General features: G+C 37.7%; 1 pseudogene; it reads right to left on the bottom strand.

Annotated features, from left to right (window-relative positions):
* Nucleotides 1-6,126, bottom strand: part of LOC138097643 (interferon-inducible protein AIM2-like) — a 50,536-nt pseudogene extending 44,410 nt beyond the window's left edge.
* Nucleotides 6,127-13,748: the final 7,622 nt, after the last annotated feature.

Raw genomic sequence — 13,748 nt, 5'->3', positions numbered from 1 at the left:
TCCTTGCTATTCTTTGGAACTCTGCATTCAGATGGATAGAGATTTAATTAAGTAAAATGTGTTATAGTCAAACAATAGAGCACTATATAAATATTAAAACTGCCTCAGAGGAATAGTGAGGTCAACTGTTACAATTGATTCAAAAAAGGTAAAGGCCCCAAAAAGAATATACAATGTTTTCCTTATTGGGGAAACAAGTCACACATACAAACACATTAGATAGTTACCAATATCAACTAGGTTTTCTCTAGGTGATAAGAGTAATACTAATTTTTTTTTGTTGTTCTTCTCCAAATTAACTGAGATAAGATATGAGGAGGTGGGTTGTTTTAGAAGCAATGCTGCTTTTGAAAAGGTATTTGTTGTCTAGAGTCAAAGAAAAATAGAGGAAAAAAAATGATGCATACAAGGAAAACTGTAGGCACTTCTGAATGGGATCTCTACTAGGACCTGGAGTGCAGGACATGTCTACTCACTAGAGGACACTGATGGACAGCAACACAGACTATTTGAACCAACCAATTCAGGAAAATGTCGGATTCAGTCAGTCAGTTCAGTTACTCAGTTGGTCCAAATCTGCAACCCCATGGACTGCAGCATGCCAGGCTTCCCTGTCCATCACCAATTCCCGGAGCTTACTCAAACTCATATTCATCAAGTCAGTGTTGCTATCCAACCATCTCATTCTCTGTCATCCCCTTCTCCTCCTGCCCTCAATCTTTTCCAGCATCAGGGTCTTTTCCAATGAGTCAGTTCTTCACATCAGGTGGCCAGTTAGATTCACTCAAGTCTACTCAAAGATTTCTCTTTGATACCACTCACCCATAGTTGGATAATGTGTATTTTCATTACTGATGACTGGAAGGCACCACTTGCATATGAATCTTATCTCCTTGTAAACTGAGAGAAATACTGTACTATTGAGTCACCTGAGAAGCCTGCTCCTTTATAGAAAAGATAATCATTCCAGAAGCCAAGACCTTCTTCATTCATCACTCTTGCCTGAGGAGGGTTACATCATCTTAACACAGGTGCCTAAAGATCTTCCTTTCTGCACCTAAATCATGACAACTCTGAAAGGCATTCCCAGCTTCTGAGCTCCCTGTGGAGTAGCTGGGGTCTTTGTCATGATGCAATGGAACTGAAATTCTTGCTCTTTTCCTACATCATTCCTTCACAAGTACTAATCCTGAAAGCACTCTCACAGTTATTGCCTGAAAACCACTATCTCAGTTTTCTTCTTATAGAATCTACCCTATAACAATGTGTTAAGATGCCCAGAGCCTGGCAGAGATTAGGAGCTCAATAGATGTTTAATCCAATGAATCTGAAGCAATTTCTCTTTTTGTTACCCAGATGTACCATTCATATTATAGCCTTGCTCTCTTTACTTGCATGTTGTGTGATAGAGAACAGAAGACTCCAGTGTGGGACATGACAAGGACAGGGACTGGAGGATTCTCTGACAAGGGCTGAGGCTCCTCCACTTGCCCATCACACCTAATGTGAGGAGAGACTTCTGGGAACTGCAGAAACATCAGGCATCACTTCAGCTTGACTTCTCTCTTTCACTAGATTTGTTCCTTTTATCTGTTTGTATTTCTTATCAACTAGTTAAAAGTAAACAAACACATATTAACCCAAAAAGATTGAACATATAAATATTACTTCCCCTCAGGAATAAAGTAAAATTATCTTCAGTCAAAACCTGCCCTGGGATTATACACACACACACACAGACATCCTACAACTGCATCAGTATATTGTAGCAGTAAGTAAATCCTTCAGATATAGAGGTATAGGAATATAATGACACATGAATACATTCTACCTCTGACAATGATGGGCTTACTTATTAGGAACAAATCCTGTCACAGAAAATAAATACAAAAATTAGAAAATTTTACTTAGAAGAATAGGACTCAAAAGCATGAGAAAACATCAAGAAAAAAAAAAAATGAACCAAGAACCTAAAGAGTCATAATCAAGTACAAGGAAGGCAATACAAGCAAAATCACCTACAACAAGATTAGGGAATTAGATATGGGCAGGGAGGTGGGAGGGAGGTTCAGGATGGGGAACATGCGTATACCCATGGCAGATTCATGTTGATGTATGGCAAAACCAATACAATATTGTAAAGTAAAAAATAAATAAATAAAATGACTAGGAAAAAATAAATTAAAAAAATAACTAAGATTGTCATGCTAAAGAAAGGAAATGATGCACATAATACTGATGAAAATGTCAATAGATCATTTCAACAAAGAATCACCATCTATAAAAGATGGTAATGTATGTTATAAAGATGTATGTACATGCAGCCAATGTATCTTATAAAGACGAAAATACAATATCTGCTTTTAACAACACGTTGGAAAGATTGAAGAGAAGACTGAATACAGCAGATGACAAGATTATCTAGAAAACTGGTCAATGGAAATCACAAAAACACAATCAAACGAAGAAAAAAATAGAATGAAAAAACAGAAGAGAGCATAAAGAAATATGTAGAAAGTGTTCAACATGTCCTGTTTGTGGAATTCCAAGGTGGAAGAGAACAGAGCAGAGGAAATTTGAGGAGATGGTAGCTGAGAGTTGGCCAACAGCTTAAAGGGAATCAATGCATAGATTTAAGAAGCTTAGTAAACCATCAGCAGAAAATATACAAAGAAAGCATAAACTTAGTACATCACAGAAAAACTAATGGAAAACAAAACAAAGAGAAAAATCTTAAAAGATCTAAGAACAAAAAAAAACACATTGCATTGAAAGGAAATGTAATAAACCCAATAGCTGACGTTTCATTAGAAATTATGTTCTAGAAGGTATTATAAGGACATCTTTGAAGTACTGAAAGAATAAGAAAGCAATATAAAGTATTTTCAAAAATGGAAGTCAGATATAAATGTTTATCTACAAGAATACATTAATCAGAAACCTACTGTAGGATATAACAAAGGGAATTATTCAGACTATAAGAAAGAAACATCACACAGAAGCAAAAAATTAATGAAATAATGAAGAACACTTAAAAAGTCAAATACATGTGTAAATATGAAGAGTACTGGCAGTTTAATATCACAACAGTGATGAGGAGAGTGACACTGATGATGATATTGATGACATTTTATGTGATTACAACATGTAGAGGTAAAATATATAATAATAATAATAATAATAATAATAATAATAATAGCAGTCATTGGAAGAACTGATATTGAAGCTGAAGCCCTGATACTTTGGCCACCTGATGCAAAGAACTGACTCATTGGAAAAGACCCTGATGCTGGGAAAGATTGAAGGCAGGAGGAGAAGGGGGCGACAGACAATGAGATGGTTAGATGGCATCACCAGCTCGATGGGCATGAGTTTGAGCAAGCTCTGGGTGTTGGTGATGGATAAGGGAGGCCTGGCACTCTGCAGTCATGGAATTGCAGTCAAGACACGATTGAGCAACTGAACTGAATTGAATAATACCACAAAAGGCTGGAAGTGTATCAGTTAATTTTTGCTGTACAATAAACCACTCCATACTTAGCTTAGAACAACAAACATTTATTATCTCTTATAATACTGTAGATTGTCCAAGCAATTTCTGCAATCGTGATTGGCTCAGAGAAGTTCGATGATCATATGACATCTCACACTCGTATGGGACCTCAACTGAAAGACTGAGAAGACTATGATAACTGGGGCCTCAGCCCTTGTGGTGTCTCATCACCTAAAGGGTAAGCAAGGTTTGTTCACATGAAGACAAAAGGGTTCCCAGGAATAAGACAAGGCAAGCTCCAGTGTACAAGTGGTTTTCACTCCTTTCATGTTTCCTAATGCCCTATTGGCTAAAGCAAATCGCATGCCGACATACAGTTTCAGAGGTTAAGAAACAATTTCCACCACCTGATGAGCATCTGCATGGTTGCAATGCAAGGTGTGATAGCTGTGTTTACAACATACCATGGCATCAATTCATCCAGTTCCCCAAAAGGGAATATTAAGAGTGTGAAAAGCAAGCCACAAAGTAAGAAAACAGATGGATTTCCATGTATTGACTGAGATAATAGTGTATCCAAGGGGTTCACTTTTTAATATTTTATATGTGTGTGTATGTGTGTATATATATATATATATATATATATGTATATATAAAATAAAGTACTGGTGTCCAGAATATAAATCACTCTCATACACACGTATTTAAAAGGTAGACACACCACAAGATAAGTAGGCAAATAATGAATTGTCACTTGACAAATAAGATATACAAATGGTTAGTAACCATATAAATATAAATTGTGCTCAACCTCAAAATTTGTCAGAGAAATTCATATTAAAATACTCTTTAAAATGACAAATATTTTATAAGAAGATTTTTTAAAAACTGTGATCTAAGTAAAAATTTCAAACTACTACATCACTGTGGAAAATAGTTGGGCACTGTTTGCTAAAATTCAATATATACTAAACTTATTTCCATTAATTCCATTCATAGGTATACAGTTAAGTGAAAGATTTACACACATATACAGTATTATATATATATATATATATATATATATATATATATATATATATATATATATATATATATATATATATACACACACATCTATGATTGCATATGTTGTGCTGTGCTTATTCTCTCAGCTGAGTCCAACTCTTTACAGCCCCAAGGATTGTATCCCTCCAGGCTCCTCTGTCCATGGAGATCTCCAGGCAAGAATACCGGAGTGGGTTGCCATGTCCTCCTCCAGAGGATCTTCCCAACCCAGGGACTGGACCAGGTCTCCCACATTACAGTCAGATTTGTTACCATCCAGGGAAGCCCAAGAATACTGGACTAGGAAGCCTATCCCTTCTCCAGGAGATCGTCCCAACCCAGGAATCGAATTGGGGTCTCCTGTATTGCAGATAGATTCTTTACCAGCTGAGATACCAGGGAAGCCCATATGTTTACATACATATAAATGAAAAGACATGTATATAATGTTTATTATATTTGTAATGAACATGCGATTATAGCAGCAGTATTCATAATGTCCCCAAATAACAATCAGCAGTAGACTCTCTCATATATTATATGTATAAAACTAAAACACGAAATGTTGTACAGAAATTAAAATGAACAAACAACTGCTACAAGCTACTAACGTCATTTGAAAAAAGACACAAAATAGATTAAACTGTAAAATTATTTTTATATTGAAAAACAGGTACAATTAGTCTCTGCTGTTAGAATTCAAGATAATGGCAATCTTTAAGTGTGCCTTGGAGCAAAAAAGGGACTTCAGAGGTGCAGGATGGGGAACACATGTACACCCGTGGTGGATTCATGTTGATGTATGGCAAAACCAATACAATATTGTAAAGTAAAAAAAATAAATTAAATAAGTTAAAATAAATAAATAAATAAGACAGTATATCATGTTACATTTACTTTTTTGATAATTTGTTGAATTGTAGTCTTAAATCTGTGTACCTTCTTTATTTTTTATATACTACAATAAAAATTAATATAATATATACATATATATACCTATATATATTTAATGTATAAGGTATATATATATATATATGTATTTGTTACCATCTGTATATATATATGTATATATATATACTTATATATATATGTATATTTCACCTGGTAACTTATTTGGATAAAACTAAAATATACTCCCTGACAAAGCCTACTCACCAACATTTCATTTCTAATTATCACCAAGTCTTAATACTTATCAAATCTCTCTCAATTCAGTATATCTTCCTACATTTCCAAATCAAAGTTACTAGTATCTCTTCCAGGCTTATGGCAATAGTTGTTCTCCCCAAAGTCAAATTGGTTACTCATTTTTTGCCAAACAATACCTAGAAGGATAAGTTTAAAATGAGCTCTGTTATCACTCTATGGTTCAAAACCTTTTGTTCAATCACTTCTGATTTTTCAGGAAACAAAGTATTCTAATCATGTTCTACAGGCCTTACAAGGCATCATACCAACCTTCGGAGATTCTCTGTGCCACAGCCACCCCCACTGTCTCTCAAACCCTTAAGAAAGTCAAACTCCGGCCACAGGTGTTTTTCACACTGTGTTTCCTCTGACTGAAGACACATTCCATTCCTGTTCATTTTCAGAGTTTAGCACAAAAGTCATATCTCAAGAGAAGCCACAGCTCCCACTCTAACCCCTGGCTGTTGTTAGGCTTCCTTGACACATGCTCTCCAAAGACTATCTTCCTTTCAGCTGGACGTTTTACCTCAGATTATTAATTCATTAATTTGTGGTCAAAAAAAAAGATGCACCTCTCTCATTAGCATAAAATCTCTATAGAACTTGGATTTGTTTTTAACTCCCTGTTTTATCACCAGAACCTAAAACAGTTCCTATTACCTATTAGGAACTCAAGAGATGTTTGCTGAATAGATAAGGGGATGGATGGGTGGATGACAACCTGGCCCTCAAGAACGCCACCACAGTGCAGCTGTACCATCTGGCTTGGATGCCCCAGGTCAAAGGCCAAATTATATTTCATCATGAAAAGTCAACTTCTAGTCTTGATTTCTAAAATATCATTTCTTAAGATGTTCTTTTTCAATTATTTGGGGAAGAGAGGAAGGAAAGAACAGGCATTCTTTGTTTTTGTTTTTATTATTGAAGTATATTTAATTTACAATATCCTGTTACTTTCAAGTGTACAGCAAATTGATTCAAATATATATATGTACTTCAGATTCTTTTCCATGGTAGGTTATTACAAGATATTGAGTATAGTTCCATCTACTCTGTTCTACTTCAAATGAGAAGGGGTTGTGAGAAGAACATTACACAGTAGTAAATGTGCAGACATTTCTGGTTACACAGAAAGAACCTTCAACAAAAGATGAAAGATGAAACCTACAAGGAAACAAAACAAAAACTGGTTTCCCACCAGAATAGCTAGGGGTGGCATGGAGCACAAACAAATTTGCTACATACAAAATATACCTAAGAATAATCTAGGATGGAATTTAAAATAAAACAGGAACCTAACTGACTTCTTACAAGGAGCTCAGAGCTACCAGTCATTCTGTACTGGTAATTTTTCTGAAATTTTATTCCTTATTGGATCATTTTTGCCTAGTCAGGATAATAAAATTCTAGTATCATTACAATAGCAAATGGAAAAATGATTGCAGTAGGGGAAATTTGGTGCTATCCTGGACAGAGAGGAATAAATTATTCAGTTGACAGAAAAAATAAAAGACATTCCTAAATATTTTCAACCTATGTTCACCAACACCTTTAGATTCCTGGCTCACGCAAAAAAATCACAGGGCTTTGGGTTACTTGGAACAATTACATGTAATCACTGCCACCTTGAGGCCATCTCTAAAACCTACGTCTTCTAACTTCAGAGAGCAGAGAAAACTACAATGCAAGACATAATCAGTCCCTATCATTGTAGCATCATGTACTTATGCCATCATTTATATTCATCATTTACACTTATCTTTTCAATGTGTATTCTCTAACTGGGCTTTCTAAGCCTGGAATAGCATAGATGAAAGCCAAGAAAAAATCATGTGGTCAACTCAGATATCTCATAAGATGATTTGAAAAAGAAGAAATGTTGAGAAGTTTTATTTACAAAATATATTCAAGTTAAGAAACTTAAATATTTTTATCTCCAAAGAAAATGATCCAGCTTCCTGAGAAGTAAACTATGATAAAATATAGGGGAATTTAAACTAATTCCATTTGTATAAATTGTAAAGTAAGTCGTAGCAAAATCAGTTATGAAATTTATTTGAATGCATTTCTGCTAATAGTCATTTTTAACTATAAAAATGTTTACACTGGAGAATACAATAATAAATTACACCATGGTTGTATTTTTATTCTGGATATATCAATGCATTCTGAAACTACAACATCATACAAGCCCTAAATCACTATCCTAACACTAGGAAGCAATAACTTGCCATATTTTGATCCCCTGGAGGAGCTATATCTCTGTTCCCAAAGTGATCCTATTCTTTACTATAGTAGTTGGTGATCCTAAGACTAGAGTGAAGGGCTTACATTTGTTTTTGGCTTTAGAAACCTGAAAAGCGGTCTTCCTTTGTCATGGCCAGTAAGTGAGTAAGCAATTCCTCCACCAACTTTCTACCACTTGCATGTAAATAATCCCTGTCTTTTTTCTTTCTGACACTCATGAGGTGTAGCTTAAACATTTTAAGAAAGCAAGAACATTAATTTGTGTGCATAAGAGCTTCTTCCCATGGGCCCAAAATTCATAAGGTCCAATTTGAAACTCAAAGAAAAGGAAATTCTCGATCCAAACACCATTACTCCAATACTTTAAATTTCCCTCAACTCAATAAGTCAATATATATCAAGGAAAAAAAAATATGTCAAAAAAAAAAGTGAAATTTAAATTCCAATTCACTCTGCCCTTTGGCTGAGTAAATCTTAGAAAATAATACATTTTAATAATGGAAGAATCTCTAAGTTAGACATTTAAGGTGGGGAGATCAGTGTTTTTCAAGAGCAAAGCATCTCATCTCCAAGTTTAGAGTAAAATAATATCTGAGAAAATCTTGAGAGTAAAAAGAGGAAATCCTGAAATAAAGCAGAGTAAAGGAATCTTATTCTAGGATGCATCATCAGAGAAGCTCACCTGGAGAATGATCTGTCTCAGATGAAATGATCAAATACAGAATGAAAATATCAGATATTAAAGCTGAGAAGTGGGAAAATATGTGTTGTCCACTATTGTGAGGTTCAGAGAACAATAGTTACGATGATCAGTAATGGCATCAATGCATGGACTTTCCCTGTGCTGTGCTAAGCAGATGAGCTTAATGGTGCCATTTCCAGTTGTGTACAGAAGTTAGCTATATCAAACTGGATGTTTTCAAAGAGGTTTGCTCTCCTTTCCCGCTCCAACACTGGGTCTCTTTATTCCACTTAAAACAGGGAGGTTATTGTTAAGTCACAGATGCATTTTCTGATGCCAGAATTGTCCGGGATTGATAATATTAGTTTGGGAAAAAGAAAAGGTAAAAGAAGATAAATTTGAGGTGCAGTTTGCAGAATGGGAGAGAAGAAAGACACAATGGAAGAAACCTTCAAGTTGGAGAAAAAAGAATTCCAACTTATAATTTAATTGAATTTCCAGTTTTGTGCGAGGGTTCCAGCTTGGCTTTCATGTGTAACCATTGCAACCCTCGCCCAGCTCAGATATAACTTTCATCCTAAATTTTCACATAACTGCTTGTCACTGCATTTTATTTTTTTTCCTGAATTCTTTATCTAACTTCTTTCCTACCCACCATAATATTCTACTCCTGACTTTAAGTTAAAATTTATTTTCCAGAAATACCTCCTTGCTGTCTCCTGGCAATTCATTCAGTTTACCATCTTCCGGACCCTAGCTAGCTTCCACACTTTATCTCCTATAAACATGAGTGCTGTTGAAGCACGGCATGGCACAAGGAGTGACCAAGTAGAACAAATCCTGCTGTAAATGGCCAGTGTAGTCATACAAGAAAATTATTGCTGCATTGACCTTATCTTCCAGCATTGCACCCTCATTTGACTGCAGCCACACTGGCCTCCTCACAATTCCTCAAGCTTCCAGGAGCATTCCTATTTTAAAGACATTTGTAATTGTTGGGAGTTTTTCCTGCCCAAGAGATCTTTTTGTAGGTTTACTTGCTTTGTAATTATCACTTTCTATTCAGTTCAGTTCAGTCATTCATTCGTGTTCAACACTTTGCGACCCTATGAATCGCAGCACATCAGGCCTCCCTGTCCATCACCAACTCCCGGAGTTCACACAAACTCATGTCCATCGAGTCGGTGATAGCATCAGGCCATCTCATCCTCTGTCATCCCCTTCTCCTCCTGCCCCCAACCCCTCCCAGCATCAGAGTATTTTCCAATGAGTCAACTCTTCGCATGAGGTGGCCAGAGTACTGGAGTTTCAGCTTCAGCATTAGTCCTTCCAATGAACACCCAGGACTGATCTCCTTGAGAAGGGACTGGCTGGATCCAAGGGACTCTCAAGAGTCTTCTCCAAAACCACAGTTCTAAAGCATCAGTTCTTCAGTGCTCAGCTTTCTTCACAGTCCAACTCTCACATCCATACATGACCATTGGAAAAACCATAGCCTTGACTAGATGAACCTTTGTTGGCAAAACAATGTCTCTGCTTTTGAATATGCTATCTAGGTTGGTCATAACATTTCTTCCAAGGAGTAAGCATCTTTTAATCACATGGCTGCAATCACCATCTGCAGTGATTTTGAAGCCCCCAAAAATAAAGTCTAACACTGTTTCCACACTTTCCCCAATTATTTCCCATGAAGTGATGGGACCAGATGCCATGATCTTAGTTTTCTGAATGTTGAGCTTTAAGCCAACTTTTTCACTCTCCTCTTTCATGTTCATCAAGAAGCTTTTTAGTTCCTCTTCACTTTCTGCCATAAGAGTGGTGTCATCTGCATATCTGAGGTTATTGATATTTCTCCGGGCAATCTTGATTCCAGCTTGTGCTTCTTCCAGCCCAGCGTTTCTCATGATGTACTCTGCTGCTGCTGCTGTGGCTGCTGCTGCTAAGTCGCTTCAATCGTGTCCAACTCTGTGTGACCCCATAGATGGCAGCCCACCAGGCTCGCCGTCCCTGGGATTCTCCAGGCAAGAACACTGGAGTGGGTTGTCATTTCCTTCTCCCATGCATGAAAGTGAAAAGTGAAAGTGAAGTCACTGAGTCGTGTCCAACTCTCAGCGACCCCATGAACTGCACCCTACCAAGCTCCTCCGTCCTTGGGATTTTCCAAGCAAGAGTACTGGAGTGGGGTGACATTGCCTTCTCCATATGATGTACTCTACATATAGTTAAATAAGCAGGATGACAATATACAGCCTTGATGTACTCCTTTTCCTATTTGGAACCAATCTGTTGTTCCATGTCCAGTTCTAACTGTTGCTTCCTGACCTGCATACAGATTTCTCAAGAGGCAGGTCAGATGGTTTGTTATGCCCATCTCTTGAAGAATTTTCCACAGTTTATTGTGGTCCACACAGTCAAAGGCTTTGGCATAGTCAATAAAGCAGCAATAGATGTTTTTCTGGAACTCTCTTGCTTTTTCCATGATCCATCGGATGTTGGCAATTTGATCTCTGGTTCCTCTGCCTTTTCTAAAACCAGCTTGAACATCTGGAAGTTCATGGTTCACGTACTGCTGAAGCCTGGCTTGGAGAATTTTGAGCATTAATTTACTAGCATGTGAAATGAGTGCCATTGTGCGGTAGTTTGAACATTCTTTGGCATTGCCTTTCTTTGGGATTGGAATGAAAACTGACCTTTCCCAGTCTTGTGGCCACTGCTGAGTTTTCCAAATTTGCTGGCATATTGAGTGCAACACTTTCACAGCATCATGTTTCAGGATTTGAATGAGCTCAACTGGAATTCCATCACCTCCACTAGCTTTGTTCGTAGTGATGCTTTCTAAGGCCCACTTGACTTCACATTCCAGGATGTCTGGCTCTAGATTAGTGACAACATCATCATGATTATCTGGGTCATGAAGATCTTTTTTGTACAGTTCTTCTGTGTATTCTTGCCACCTCTTCTTAATATCTTCTGCTTCTGTTAGGTCCAGAACATTTCTGTCCTTTATCAAGCTCAATTTTCATGAAATGTTCCCATGATATCTCTAATTTTCTTGAAGAAATCTCTAGTCTTTCCCATTCTGTTGTTTGCCTCTATTTCTTTGCATTGATCGTTGAAGAAGGCTTTCTTATCTCTTCTTGCTATTCTTTGGAACTCTGCATTCAGATGCTTATATCTTTCCTTTTCTCCTTGGCTTTTCGCGTCTCTTCTTTTCACAGCTATTTGTAAGGCCTCCCCAGACAGCCATTTTGCTTTTTTGCATTTCTCTTCCATGGGGATGGTCTTGATCCTTGTCTCCTGTACAATGTCATGAACCTCATTCCATAGTTCATAAGGCACTCTATCTATCAGATCTAGGCCCTTAAATCTATTTCTCACTTCCACTGTATAATCATAAGGGATTTGATTTAAGTCATACCTGAATGGTCTAGCGGTTTTGCCTACTTTCTTCAATTTGAGTCTGAATTTGGTAATAAGGAGATCATGATCTGAGCCACAGTCACCTCCTGGTCTTGTTTTTGTTGACTGTATAGAGCTTCTCCATCTTTGGCTGCAAAGAATATAATCAATCTGATTTCGGTGTTGACCATCTGGTGATGTCCATGTGTAGAGTCTTCTCTTGTGTTGTTGGAAGAGGGTGTTTGCTATGACCAGTGCATTTTCTTGGAAAAACTCTATTAGTCTTTGCCCTGCTTCATTCCACATTCCAAAGCCAAATTTGCCTAATACTCCAGGTGTTTCCTGACTTCCTACTTTTGCATTCCAGTGCCCTATGATGAAAAGGACATCTTTTTTAGGTGTTAGTTCTAAAATGTCTTGTAGGTCTTCAAAAAATCGTTCAACTTCAGTTTCTTCAGCATTACTGGTTGGGGCATAGACTTGGATTACCGTGATATTGAATGATTTGCCTTGGAGACAGACAGAGATCATTCTGTCGTTTTTGAGATTGCATCCGAGTACTGCATTTCAGACTCTTTTGTTGACCATGAAGGCTACTCCATTTCTTCTGAGGTATTCCTGCCCAGAGTAGTAGATATAATGGTCATCTGAGTTAAAGTCACCCATTCCAGTCCATTTTAGTTCGCTGATTGCTAGAATGTCGACGTTCACCCTTGGCATCTCTTGTTTGACCACTTTCAATTTGCCCTGATTCTTGGACCTGACATTCCAGGTTCCTATGCAATATTGCTCTTTACAGCATTGGACCTTGCTTCTATCACCAGTCACATCCACAGCTGGGTATTGTTTTTGCTTTGGCTCCATCCCTTCATTCTTTCTGGAGTTATTTCTCCACTGATCTCCAGTAGCATATTGGGCACCTACTGACCTGGGGAGTTCCTCTTTTGGTATCCTATCATTTTGCCTTTTCGTACTGTTCATGGGGTTCTCAAGGCAAAAATACTAAAGTGGCTTGCCATTCCCTTCTCCAGTGGACCACATTCTGTCAGACCTCTCCACCATGACCCGCCCTGTCTTGGGTTCCCCTGCGGGTATGGCTTGGTTTCATTGAGTTAGACAAGGCTGTGGTCCTAGTGTGATTAGATTGACTAGTTTTCTGTGAGTATGGTTTCAGTGTGTCTGCCCTCTGATGCTCTCTTGCAACACCTACCATCTTACTTGGGTTTCTCTTACCTTGGGCATGGGGTATCTCTTCACAGCTGCTCCAGCAAGGCAAAAAGTGGCCATTTAACTGAGAGAATGTACGTACCACAGTTTAGGCCAAGCACACAGCATCATCTTAGGAGCCTCCATTTTAGAAGATACACACCCTAGACACACAATTAAGAGGACATGGCCTTCATGAGGCATAGACACACCCTGTGATACCCACACAGCTCCATAAACCGTTCATTGGTAACACTGTAAGTCTAATGCAAACAATTGCCCAAAGTCACTTAAATTATTCTGAAAGATGTATCTTAAAATAGACATAGTCCAGGTATACCTTAAGAACACATTTGTCAGAGGCACTTCAGCCATCCTGACACATAGTCCAGGGAAACTGAGTCAGGGTAAACCTTACTCCTGATCATTCATCTCTCCCTCATACCCGTACATCCTGCTGCCACTACCTGCTCTTCACCCCATGTC

The sequence above is a fragment of the Capricornis sumatraensis genome, chromosome 2 (genome assembly GCF_032405125.1).
Source record: "Capricornis sumatraensis isolate serow.1 chromosome 2, serow.2, whole genome shotgun sequence".
Lineage (NCBI taxonomy): Eukaryota > Metazoa > Chordata > Mammalia > Artiodactyla > Bovidae > Capricornis > Capricornis sumatraensis.
The sequence above is the reverse complement of the archived record's forward strand: the minus strand, read 5'-3'. Positions and strand labels throughout refer to the sequence as shown.